The sequence below is a fragment of the Hydra vulgaris genome, chromosome 03 (assembly GCF_038396675.1).
Source record: "Hydra vulgaris chromosome 03, alternate assembly HydraT2T_AEP".
In the NCBI taxonomy this organism is placed as follows: Eukaryota; Metazoa; Cnidaria; class Hydrozoa; order Anthoathecata; family Hydridae; genus Hydra; species Hydra vulgaris.
In genome coordinates this window covers 29,630,024-29,644,494 of record NC_088922.1, presented here as the reverse complement: position 1 = coordinate 29,644,494, position 14,471 = coordinate 29,630,024, and the positions used below count along the sequence as shown (strand labels likewise).

At 27.3% G+C, this 14,471-nt stretch overlaps 1 protein-coding gene across 1 annotated transcript in view; it reads left to right on the top strand.

The window, feature by feature from the left end:
* Nucleotides 1-14,471, top strand: part of LOC101238359 (kinesin-like protein KIFC3) — a 98,565-nt gene that overhangs the window by 16,029 nt on the left and 68,065 nt on the right. The gene's annotated exons all lie outside the window — the stretch shown is intronic.

Sequence of the window (14,471 nt, the reverse complement as noted above, 5' to 3'; positions counted from 1 at the left end):
TGTTTTGTTTTTTATCTGTAATTCAATCATCAACTATAAAAATACTCTCAAGTCATAAAAAGTCATGAAGTAATAAAAAATATTTAATATTCTTTGACATTCTACAGAATCCCATCTCTTATATATAGGTTTTACTAAATTTTTAGTTAGGTTCAGATAATTTTTCAACATTGAAAAAGGAATTTTTACAGAAATATCTACTCTGTAGTAACATTATCTATCACATGCTCCATTTTTTAAAAATCTTTATTATCAAGTTCATCATCCTAATTATCATCATCATCCATGATTATCATCATCATCCTCATTATCCTCCTCCCCATAATCATCATCACCCTCATCATCCTCATCCTTATCCTCATCATCATCATCATCATCCTCATCATCATCATCCTCATCCACATCATCATTCTCAACATCATCCTCATCATCCTCATCATCATCCTCATCATCCTCATCATCATCATCCTCATCATCATCATCCTCATCCACAACATCATTCTCAACATCATCCTCATCATCCTCATCCTCCTCCTCCTCATCATCATCATCATCATCCTCATCATCATCATCATCCTCATCATCCTCATCATCATCATCATCCTCATCATCCTCATCATCCTAATCCTCATCCTCATCATCCTCCTCATCATCCTCCTCATCATCCTCATCATCCTCATTATCCTCCTCCTCATCATCCTCATCATCCTCCTCCTCCTCCTCATCATCCTCATCATCCTCATCCTCATTGTCATCCTCCTCATCATCATCACCATCATCATCATCATCGTCATCATCATCATCTTCATCATCATTATCATTTTCATCATCATCATAAGTATGGTAATTTTGGGTTTGCTAATGTAATCTTTACGCGGTTGATTATAATGACGTGGTTCTAAGGTTTGAAAGCGGAAATTTTTGGCAAAATGTTTTTAAAAGTTTCTTATTCTCAGGCCATGTAATTAAAACATTATTTGAAAAGTTATTCATCTTGATACCTAAGCTAAAGTTTAAAAAATGTTGCTTTACCGAAATTATTAGTACTCCTGCTAAACAAAAGGTGATGCAAAAAGTCCTTGTTCTATATAATTTTCAATAAGTTTATGACTACATCACCCTATGTTAATAAAGTAGTACTAATAATAGGGTGATGTAGTCATAAACTTATTGAAAATTATATAGAACAAGGACTTTTTGCATCTTCTTTTGTTTAGCAGGAGTACTAATAATTTCGGTAAAGCAACATTTTTTAAACTTTAGCTTAGGTATCAAGATGAATAACTTTTCAAATAATGTTTTTATTACATGGCCTGAGAATAAGAAACTTTTAAAAACAAATGAAGAAAATCACCTTTCTTATATTTGGTTATTTAATAATTATTACAGTTTTATTTTAAAAAAATTTCTAAGGTACAACTGTATTACCTGACTGAACTGTGAGCATTAGTTTAAAGTTGAAAAAGAGTTTAAAAGAGTCATATTTGAGTGCATATTCAAGAAAATTTCTTAGAGAATTTTATATTTTTTGTATTAGTTGTTTGAATCTTTAGCAACCGATATGCATCAAAATAACATGATATGCATCAAAATAATAAAAAAAAAAATTATTTTTTTGTTGTGAAAATAACCATTAAAGTAGCTGTTGTGGTGTGGCATATAGAACATGATGGTCGTTGCATTACAGAACAATTTAGTGTGAAATTACTAACTTTAGTTCCAAAAAGGTTCTATATGTTTTTAAGTAAACTTTAAGATTAAATTAAACATTTATTTTTAAAATGTATTTTTCATTTGTGATTAATAACTACTGCCTTGACCCTTCCTAGTGTCTTTTTAAAAAGTCGTATTGGGTCGCGCAATTTATCCTAAAGGCTGAAATAACCAAATGAAGTTTAATAATTAAATACCAAATGTTAACTTTTCTAAAAAATTAACATTTTTATGTCTAAATATAAAAAATCATATATAAGTTTTAGTATCTTATTCACATCAAAGATCCTGGCTAAACGCGCGGCGCTTGCAAATATGTGAAATTGTTTACATGCTCAAACAACTAAAAACTATGATTTCTGCGTTAGTTTTATAATAAATTTACTCGGTTTCTAAAAAATAAAAAGGAATTACACTTTGAAACATTGCCTTCGGGTAACAACTTATGACTATTAGTTGTATTTAACTTTTCTGCATTTTCTGGCATGATATAAGTTATTTAGTAATAACATAATAGAAAGGTATTTAAAACTTTTCCTTTAAAGAATTTACAATCTTTGTGTATCAAAAAAATGAAGCATATGTTTCTTTTAATTTCGAGTAAATTCAAAAGCTGATTCCTTATAACATTCAGAAACAAGAATTTTTATGAGATATAAATTATTCATTATAGCCTTTTAAAACGCGAAGTATCCACTTTTTTTGTTTTCTGATATCATTTTCCTACGCATTATAAGTCGAAAAAGAAAGTTGATGAGCTTAAAACTGTTTAATTTTAGTTGTCTTGGTTGTGCTTCAAAATGACAAACTTATTAATATCATCATTTTAAAGCACATCATTTTAAAGCACAACCAAGACATTAATTTTTAAAGACAATTTTGAAGCTCAACCAAGAAAACTACTTCTCTGCGATTGCACTTCAACAATATTTCTGGAGATATGAGAATCAATGTTATTGCATTGCGTGACTATGATTTTAAAATTATCAGTCCACTTGCGCATATCAAGAAATGAGTATAAAAAACAAATATATAGAATATGATTGTTAATCAACAGTATTTACAATTAGATTTACGAATTTCTTTTACCTCATTAATCTCCATTACTGAGGTGAGACGTCAGTGAATTTAAAAAATTGAAAAACCATATGCATACTTTTACAACAAAAGTGAAAGGAATACTCCGACAATCCGGGAGACAATTTTTAAGCTTATAAACTATAATAATTAGTCAAACTATAATAATTAGACATAAAATTAGATGAATCAAAAGATTCATCTAATTTTTTGACTAATTATTATAGTTTAAATATATATATATATATATATATATATATATATATATATATATATATATATATATATATATATATATATATATATATATTTAAACAATTTTAAAGTGTATTCTACAAAATAGAGTGCTCAATGTTCTTAAAAGAACAAAGCAATTATAAAGTAGTAGAAAATCACTTTACAAAACTTTTTTTCATTTAAACACTGTGTTTCATCAATTCTCATCAGAAATAAATGATCAAATTAATAAAAGTTCAATTTATGCCAAAAATTAAATTATAGGGAGTCGCAAATGTTTTAACTACTGTAAACTTTCACACATTTGTGGAATATGCTGACACTATTATTAAAACAATTCTTTAGAATTGATTACGTTTGCTTTTTTAAAAAAATCTTTTTTATAAAGGGAGGGAAGGGGGGAGGGGGTTTAATGTAATTATTATTTGAGCTCACTTATTTTTATAGTTTTTTAAGAGAAATGTATTTTTGTGCCTGCATTTAGAAATCAAATCTGATTTTTTGTTTAATAAACATTCTTGGTTTGCATGTAAAAAAATTTCAAATTTTTCTTGTAGGCATAGCATACATTTTTTGGAAATATTGTTATATGCAGGCACTTTATTTTTTAAGTATGTACCAACTCAGTATAAAAACATCAATATTTTTATCTTTTAATTTCCATATATATTTTGACAGCATGGTATCTTTTAAATTTTGAAAAGATTGCTTTTTATTTTGAAAGGATTGCTTATGATTGGCAAAACGTTTTTTCCATTCACCCTCTGTTATGCCAATATATTGTTTATCACGTACATTTTTAGAGGAAACACATTTATATACCACATATTTGGATAAGCAACTTCCACTCATTGGACAATTTTTTTTTTGTTTACAATTACAACTTTCTGTAGTTTTTTCATTTAGGGTTTCTTTTTCGTTTAACAAAGCATTATTGTGACCTTTTATAACTCTTTCCATATTTTTTGCGCAACTGTAACTAACTTTAATTGTATTTCAATTAAAAATTTTATGTAATTTATTCGAGGGCGAGAAATGCTTATCGATCAATTTTAAAAACACTTTTCCTATGTTAGTGGAAACATTTTTGCTATATGCGGGGTTGAACCAAATTACATTTCTAGTTCTGTTTTGCTTTCTTGTATTCTCTTTTTCAGGGTCAAATTTTAGTTCAAAATTTTCAAAACTACTTTTTCTAAGGGCATCTTCAAATATCTGTTTAGAGGAATTGAATACATTTTGATTAGAGGAGTTTTTGTATAGTCTGTTATTAATTTAAATCGGGATTTGTCTTTTTAAGGTAATTGTTTTAGAATAATTTCATTTACTCGTTGAAAAATATACCTATACTAGATGAAAAAAGTTATACTATTTCTTTGATTGAAAAAGTTGAGCATTTTATTAAAAGAATTCATTGGAAAGCCTATTTTTTTCTTAAAACCAAAAGCAAACACAGATGATGTATTTAATAATAACCAAGATAATGATAATTATGGATTTAAAACAAAAAATACCCCACCTTTTATACCTGATTTTTCAAAATTTTATACCAAAATTTTGAAAATGATCTATTGCATTTAATTAAAACAATAAAGTTTTGCCCTATAAAAAACGAATTTCAAACAGAAATAAAGTTAGATGTTAAAAATTTAAATCAAACCCTAATATTTTGGTTTTTGCTGGAAAAACAAATAACTTTTACTAACTCGCAACAGAAAACTATGAAAAAATTTTACGTGACTATTACTAGTTCCTATGAGAAAGCCCCTAAAATTATGGAAAATGCAATTAATTTAGAAGCGCAAAGTATTGCTAAAAAAATAAACCTTGACAACAGAATCAAATCTACTGCCCCTGCCCAAGCCTTTGTAACACTAAAAGTCTTTAATCCAAATTTTCAAAACAAACTTTCTTGTAGATTATTGGTTCCCTCAAAAAGTGAGATTGGACATTATGCAAAGTTAAATTGGACAAAGTTAAATTAGACAAAATCTTAGAAATAAATTAAATTTGCACTGGTGGAAAAATACCACTGATTTTATAAATTGGTTCTCCATAATCGAAAAACATTTATTCAATTTGTCATTAATGATTTTTACCCCTCAATAACTGCAGATATTTTAGATAAAACAATTGAATTTGTAAAAATCCACACAATTATTCCTGAAGAAACAATCTGCATAATAAAACATTGTAAAAAAAACTTAGTTTATTTTAATACAGAAACATGGAAGAAGAAAAACATACATGACTGCTTTGATGTAACAATGGGCAGTTATGATGGAGCAGAGATTTGTAAATTTGTTGAACTATACAATTTAGATTTATTAAGTAAAATAACAATGGTTTAATAGTAATGCGTAAAAAATCTGGTCCACAGCTCGATAAAATTAGAAAAGATATTATAAAAATTTTAAACAATTTTGGCTCTCAAATCAAAATAAACATAAATTTAAAAATTTTGCATTTTTTTAATGTCACATTTAACCTCTCTCAAAATTCATATAAACCTTTCAAAAAACCAAACGATGAATTATTGCATATTAATATTAACTGAAATCATCCACCCCAAATTCTAAAACAAATCCCGATTTCAATTAATAACAGGCTAAACCAAAACTCCTCTAATGAAAATGTATTCAATTCCTCTAAACAAATATTTGAAGATGCCCTTAAAAAAAAAATTGGTTTTGAAAATTTTGAACTAAAATTTGACCCTGAAAAAAAAAATACAAAAAAGCGAAACAGAACTAGAAATGTAATTTAGTTCAACCCCGCATATAGCAAAAATGTTTCCACTAGCATAGGGAAAGTGTTTTTAAAATTAGTCAATAAGCATTTCCTGCCCTCTAATAAATTACATAAATTTTTTAATTGAAATACAATTAAAGTTAGCTACAGTTGCACAAAAAATATGGAAAGAGTTATAAAAGGTCACAATAATGCTTTGTTAAACAAAAAAGAAATTCTAAATGAAAAATCTACAGAAAGTTGTAATTGTAAACAAAAAAAAATTGTCCAATGAGTGGAAGTTGTTTATCCAAAAAAGTGGTATATAAATGTGTTTCCTCTAAAAATGTACGTGATAAACAATATATTGGCATAACAGAGGGTGAATGGAAAAAACGTTTTGCCAATCATAAGCAATCCTTTCAAAATAAAAAGTATTCAAAAGACACCATTCTGTCAAAATATATATGGAAATTAAATGATAAAAATATTGATGATATTATACTGAGTTGGTCCATACTTAAAAGAGCGCCTTGATATAACAATATTTCTAAAAAATGCATGCTATGCCTTACAAGAAAAATTTGAAATTTTTACACATGCAAACCAAGAATGTTTAATAAACAAAAAATCGAAATTGATTTCTAAATGCAGGCACAAAAATAACTTTCTCCTAAAAAACTATAAAAATAAGTGAGCTCAAATAATAATTACATTAAAACCCCTTCCCCCTCCCTTTATAAAAAATATTTTTTTAACAAAGCATAAGTAATCAATTCTAAAGAATTGTTTTTATAATAGTATCAGCATATTCCACAAATGTGTGAAAATTTACAGTAGTTAAAACATTTGCGACTTCCTGTAATTTAATTTTAGGTATAAATTGAAGCTTAATAATTTGATCATTCATTTCTGATGAGTCTTTATTAAAAGAACTCAGTGTTAAATGAAAAAAAAATTGTCAAGTATTTTTCTACTACTTTATATATATATATATACATATAAACCTTTATTTTATCCTAGTTTAAGTTTTTTTATTAAAATTCACGATGTATGCGAAACTATGCTACGGTTGTACTCTTGTTGCTTGTGAACAGATATCTGAAGAGCATGAAACGTGCGCACATATAAACGTTAAATATTTTGTTCATTTCGATTCTATTGTTATCTTGTTGTAAACTTTTAACGGTCTATTGTTCTATATACGCATCATAGCTTTGTATGTGACCGCAGAAAAGTTGAGTAAATTCTCCAGGTGTGTTTTTCATGCTTTTTTTCATGGGAATTATTTTTTGTTTTTGGTTTTATTTTTGATTATTCGCCACAGCTTTAAATTATTTCAAGACTTTTAAAAGTTTCATTCTCCTTGGACTACAGGATATTGGTGAATATTAGTTACACATTTTCGAGAACTTATTACACAAAAATACAAAATGCATTATGTTCAATGACTTCATCTGAAGTCTCATAGATATCTTTTATAACATGCGCATGTTATAAAAGATATCTATGAGACTATCTATATCTATGAGCGAAAACTACTTGTGTAGGCAAGTCAGAAGTTTGGATGAATTTTTATTTGCTCTTCAAATTACATGCCACCAAACCTGTCAAAAATATTGCAGTTTGTAACATTTGTAAAAAAGCTGTTCACCAAAAACTAAGTAGCACTACTACTTTGATCAGACATTTAAAAACACATGCCCCAACAGCTCAAGATCCTTCACAGTCTATTTTGCCAGTAATAAAAAAGGAAAATTCTACCTTCAAAACATCATAATTTTCACTACTGATCAAGGTTCTAATATTTTGAGTGCTTTCAAAGAATGTGGCTTTGTAGTAGCAATAGAAGATATAGGCATTTGTCCAGAAATCTTGCAATCGACAAGAATTACATGTAGCAGCCACATCTTGAACAATGTTTTGACAAAACTTTTTAAGCCATCTGAACTGAAAATTCACTGCTCAAGTTTTGCAACTGACATTTTGTCTGATAAATTCTAAATAAATCATATTCATTGCATTGGTTTGTTTCTTATTCCTTTTTGCAAGTCTTTCAAAGTCTTCGGACAAAATGCTTCTGCCAAGCTTATAGAAACAAAGGAAAACCTGCGACATCTTATACAATATTGTAATTTTGACAAACTCATCACCAACCAATTCTCCACCTCAGAAAAAGCAGCACTCCTCTACCAAGCCTTTTTCTAACCACATTTTGCCTTCACTTTCTTCCTTTATTGACTCAACAGCCCCTGTTGAGAATAATGAAATTGAACAATATAGTAGAACTGAAGTTGTGGCACCAAATGTTCAAGATTTAAAAAATTTGGGGAATGAAGCACTAAAGTGGTGGGGAAAAAATAAAGAGACATTTCCAGTATTGTTCATTGTATCTAGATTTGTTCTTGCCATTCCTGCTACCTCAGTCCCAAGTGAACGAATGAATTCTGTTGCAAAGCTGATTACTAATGACAGGAGAGCCAATCTTGCACCAGAAACAATTGAAGCCTTGATGCTACTTCAAATGGACAAGGAACTGCAAAATCTCATTTCAATGCCAAGGACAAACACTAAGAAAACTTATTGAAAACTTACTCAACTTTTTTTTTAAATTTACTACCGGTATATATTTCACTTAAATCTGTACTAGAAATTACTACGAACCTGTAAATATGAAATACCAATAAATATGAAGAATTACAACAACAACAAAAAATTGTCCGATTCTTGTGACATTTTTTATTTTTCATTTTTTTGCATGTTCGACGTCCGACCGCGTTTGAGATTTTTAGTTCAATGACTGTTCGGTGATCGATCAGTGTTCGGTTCGACATTAGTTTTTCTGTCCGGTGTTTGGGGTGTCCGAGTTGTCTAGGTTGTTTGACAAAATTATTGTTGCTCGTGTTCGACCGGTTCGGTGGTTCGGACCGTACGAACACGGGCGAACAGAAAAACGTCAATCAGTCCGAACATCTCTAAATATGCATAACAAAAATAGCCTAAAAATTTAGTTGAAAAAAAAAAACTTTAAACTGAAAATTTCTACTTTATTCTAATGTAGAACTTTGAACTTTGTAAAGAATTTTCCCAGCATTTTTACAAGCATCTTCAAGTTTTTCAATTAGGTGTCTGACAAAAAAAAAATTAAAACATATTACAATTCAATCTAATGTCTAAACACTCAGACACATTCCTGTTAAAAAGGTTGTACTATTATTGCCATGTACAGTTTTTCATCACTAATAAACTTATTTTTAGAAAACTGTTTAACAATGCCTAAAAAATAAATATCTAAACTTCCAGAAAAGTTTTTTGTAGAAAGAAAACTTAAAACTGTTACAACTTATATCTATAGAAATAAATTATAAAAAAGGATTTAAAAGTAACAAACTTTGTTTTTATGCTATATTTAAATCAAAACATAAATTAAAACTGTTAATAATTATTATAAGATGAAACACATATTTATAATGATTATGTAAATGTTCAGTTGTTTATCTTTTTTATACTTTGATCTACTAGAAGAGACTAATAAAATAAAAAAGACAAATAGATTTCATATTGAATTTTTATTATAAAAAAATGAACAATACTACTTTAAAGTTATAGTACACAAAGTTAAAATTAATGTTTTTTGTTTATTGTTTTTGTTTCAAGGTATTGCACTTTTACAACTATTTGATCATCCGAATATTGTGATAAAGTTTTTCTGGCTTCAAGATTGTTATTCAATAACAAATAAAGGAAAATGTTACGGCTATAATTAATAATATTATTTATAGCCAAAACATTTCCCTTTGACACAATTGATCTACTTAAAATTAAAGATGAAAACAATTGTTTAATAGCTTTATTTTCTTTTTTGGTAAAAATTGTCTTCATCTGAATACTCTGGTTGTTATCATTATAATTTACTATGCTTGATTTATGCATATGCTTGTTTTTGTCATAAATTTGTTTTGGTGTTCGATGTTTTAAAGCTTCATTTGAGCAATTACATATCAACTCACATATCAATGCTTGAGAAATAAATTACTTTTGGTATGCAAACATAAATAAATTTTGTGTTTCTTGAACTTTTACTAGTGTCCAGTTTTTTTTAGTGCAAGATAATAATATATCTTTATTGTTGGACCATATTTCCGTGCTGCTTTATACTTTTTCACTAGAACAATAAAACTCTTAGTGTCTATGTTCCTTTTAAATAATCATCAATAGTCATCTTGGATACTGCTCCAGACCTTGAAATATTATTTATGATTAAACTAAAGAAAATGCTGTCTCTCAAATTTGTAAACATTGAATGAGTAATAAAATATTAAGATGGTTTATCTCCATACTTTAAAAAAGTTGTCTTTGCTTTAGTTATCACTTCAACATAAAAGTCACTATTAAGCACTGCTTAGAAAGCTTCTAATGGAATTATATTTTTTAGATCCTGCATCATGACAGTGAATTGCCTGTCGCTTTCATTATTTCGAAAAGCACTTCTCCACTTAGAAACCTCATTTTTGTATGAGTTTAACATATCTACAGAAGTATTTACAGTTAAGACATTGTCAACATGTGGTGTCAGCTTAGACTAAACCAAAAACTTTATAAAGTGAGTAAAAGAAAGAAAATATGATCGTTGGGTACCAGGTTCATAATCCTTTTTAATTACATGTGACTGCCAAACTTTAGCTAAATTTTGTTGGTAAAAAAACTTAGTGTAACAAGGTTCTTGTTGCAACACGACTTGCATCATCTTCACTATTTTCTTCATTTCATTATGCGCAGCTACACTCTCTTTTTTGCGACCAGATAAACTCTTTAAATATAAATTAAATACATCGAGGTAATCTTGATATGAGGGTTTAACCAGTGCACCATCTTTGTCTGGAATACGAGGAAAAGAGTAGTTAGAACTTGGCCTCTCTTATTTACAATTGGAGGATTAACTTTGCTTAAATCCGTTAATTGAGTTTTGTAAGGGTATGAAGGAAATTTTAATTTCAATTTGGCACTTTCGCTATATAGAACTTTTTTTTCAAGCATTTCTCTATACTTAGATTGTTTTTAAGATAATGAGGAGATCAGTATAAATGATCGTGTATTCTTTTAGTAATAACATTACAAATAGGACATCTATATTTTTTAGGACATCTATATTTTTTAATTGTTCTGGAAGATTGACTAGAAACTTTAGCCCTTTCCTTTCTCAAATCAAGTTTTCCTCTAAACTTTTTGGCCTCTTCTTTTTAAAGTCCATGCTTGGATGAACGTGCTTATTTTGGTAAATAATTATGCTATTGTTGCATCCTGGAAGTGGTCGTTTTACTGGAAACTTATGTGAACTACGTAAACTTGAGCTTTTATATCATTTGAGGTGCTTTTCTTGATATTTATTTAACTTTTCACTCTTTGAATATCTAAAAAAAAATTGCATTAAGATTATTCATATCTAAGAAAGATTGATGAAATAACATTTAAAAAGTAATGATCTTTAATTCTATAAAACTAATAACTGTGAGAAATAAATATTAGCTCAGAATAAATTTTGTCATTGTTATTATTACTATTATTGTTGTTATTATTGTTAGTATTATTATTATTAATATTATTTTTATCATTATATATTTCTATAACTTTTAATGTATAAAAATACCTTTTCAGCCTCAGAAAGTTAACCAAATCTCATAAAACTTCTCAACATACTTCCCATTTTGGTCTCCTTATTTTCATCCATCATATTTCGACTATAAAACAATTATGTAACAGGTAAAACAAAGATAAAACATTTGCAACAAAAAAAACAATAAGAGAAAAAACAAAAGTTACTAAAGGATTAAACAACAACTTAAAATCTTTATGGCAAGTTAAGTTTCTTAAATTATTGTGGGAGACAGCAGATAAGAATAATATAACTTTAATAGATAAAAGTAATTTATTATACTCTCCTATAAATTTAAAAATTTCATTAAAAAGTGTAAATTTGTGAAACTTTATTGTTCTATTTACAATCATATTAGCAGTAACAAAAGTGAAAGCAAAAGTTATAATCTGAGTTTAAACAAGACATACCCTTTCAATACCATTGTTGCAAATTTCATTCTTTTTTGTCTAAATAAAATTAAATGAATTAAAAAATTTGTATAGTGATTTTTGTTCATGAAATTTATAAAACAAAAAAACAAAAAAATCGCAAGTTTCCTTCCAAACTTTTTATAAACTTAGATCATATCACTTATATATTCCTAAAATTAAAAAATATATATTTTAATTCAAAGTAAACAACACCAACATTTAGAGTAAAGAAACAATTGTTACATTTATTTGTAACTCTTTACTTAGATAACCAAGATCTTCAACAATTACCTTTATAAAAATTGAATAAAAACTTCATATAGATATCATAACAGGATAATAAAAAGAATAATTTAGGATAATATTTTAATAATATGTAATATTAGTAATCGGTAGTAGTATTGTTCAATACTGTTTTCTTTCTCAATATTGCCAAAGAGGTAGTTTTTAGAGAACAGAAAAAATGCCCAATTTATTTGGATCATAACTTATCTGAACTGATTAATCAACTTTTGTAGAAACATTGACTTATTAAAAATGTAAAAAGTAAAATCAAAAATACAAAACAAAAATTTCGGTGCAACAATTTACTTTTTTAACTTGTTCAACAAGAAATTCAATGTCTTCATTTGAATCTGAACAAACCTGTTAAATTAAATGTCTTCATTTGAATCTTAACAAACCTGTTAAATTCAATGTCTTCATTTAAATCTGAACAAACCTGTTAACCAAATTACCAACTAATTAAAAGTTATACAATTCTCAGATTTATATTCTGGAAAATATTCAACATAAAAATTTATTTAAATAATAAATATGTATATATAATTGGTCTGTTCATTAAAATCATTGAGGACTCTATTTATTACTTTATACTATCTATTTACTATTACCAATATAATTTATATATTTATATGTATATAAACAAAAAAATTATTACATTTATTTGAAACTTTTCACTTAGAAATTTATTTTTTGAAGTTTATGCTTAGTATATTTATTTGAATGTGATATATAAAAAAACTTAGAGCTGAAAGTGCATATTACAACTTTAGAAAAAAATCACTTTAGATTCAATTAAATCAATATGTAAATATTTGAACATACTGAAGTAGAGTAACTTATGTGTAAAACTTTACATGCTTCTACTTCAAAGAAAATGCCTATATATTTACTTTATTGTAAGCATACTTTTTTTTTGACCTCCAGCTTGAAAAAAATCATGTCTGTAACTATGGACCTAAAAAGACTTTTATAATATATATAAAGCATGCATTAACTTGAATACTAAATTCATTCACTCAAAATCACATAACTGACACATTTTTTTTATCAATTTCATTAAATAAAAAATTTATGAATATTTATATTTAAACTTACAGCACCGAAAAATATTGACTTAAGAAGTTGGGATGAAGCAATTTTCCATATTATTCCATATTGTTGTCATTTTTGAAAAGGTCAAACAAAAAGTTTCTCTATTAAAGTGCATCAAAACAGTGTTAATAACTTTTATTTACATGCACTAATTACTATATTAAAGTGCATCAAAACAGTGTTAATAACTTTTATTTACATGCACTAATTACTATATTAAAGTGCATCAAAACAGTGTTAATAACTTTTATTTACATGCACTAATGTTACTCATAAAAGTGTTAAAAAGTTATTATTCTATTTTAGATCTATTTATAAAAGTTTCTACATCATGTATGTAAAAACTTTTATAAATAGATCTAAATGTATCAATCTATCATTTTGTGAAACATGATTTGATAAAATAATAATCTAAAAAAATTCATCTTATTAGTATATTGTTAAAGAAATTGTTAAAGGTCATTAACTAAAGGAACATTGTACATTTTGGCAGTTTTTTGTAGCAACTTTAGTGCATGCTGTTTAATTTTGATTCTATCAACATTTTTAGATTTCACCTCAAGTATTATAAATAATGAGTGCTTCAAGAAATAACATTAAAGTATCTAATAAGCAAAATTTTGGATGAAAAAAGAAAAGATTTTTTAATGGAAATTGTTCTATGATTGCAGCAGAGAGACAACAGAAAAGCAGTCTTTATATTGTTCCATTATCATTAAAGCTGAACTTGAAGCTGGAACAATATTCTATTTGAATATTGTTCCAGCTTCAAGTTGTGCAAGTTCAAGAAAATTACTGCCACTGATAAATGGAAATCAAGTTGTAAATGACACTGTGAACAAAGATTATTTCATACTTATCAATTTTTTAAGTTTTATTGATATTGTGGAAGATGTTAGATGTCCAGGTTGTTACAACTTTGTTACCATTGTTGATCATCTTTCTAAGCGCATGGGTTTTCCCCATCACCTTGAAATCAAGTGTAGTTTAAGTAAATGGAAAAAAGTTTTATATTCTTCTGAGCAGAGCTGTAAATTGAATAGAAATACAGCCCAGGGTTGGAAAACATTTGAAGCAAACACAATAATGATAATTGGATTTAGAGAAATAGATAAAGGGTATCAATCTATAAAAAACTTTAGTCGCTGTATGAATTTACACTGTTTGACTACTCCATTATGTTTGGCTACTCCATTTAGAAAACTAACTATAGTAATATCAAAAGCTTATGATAAAACTGCTAAAGAAAGTGTGAAACGTGCCACAACTGA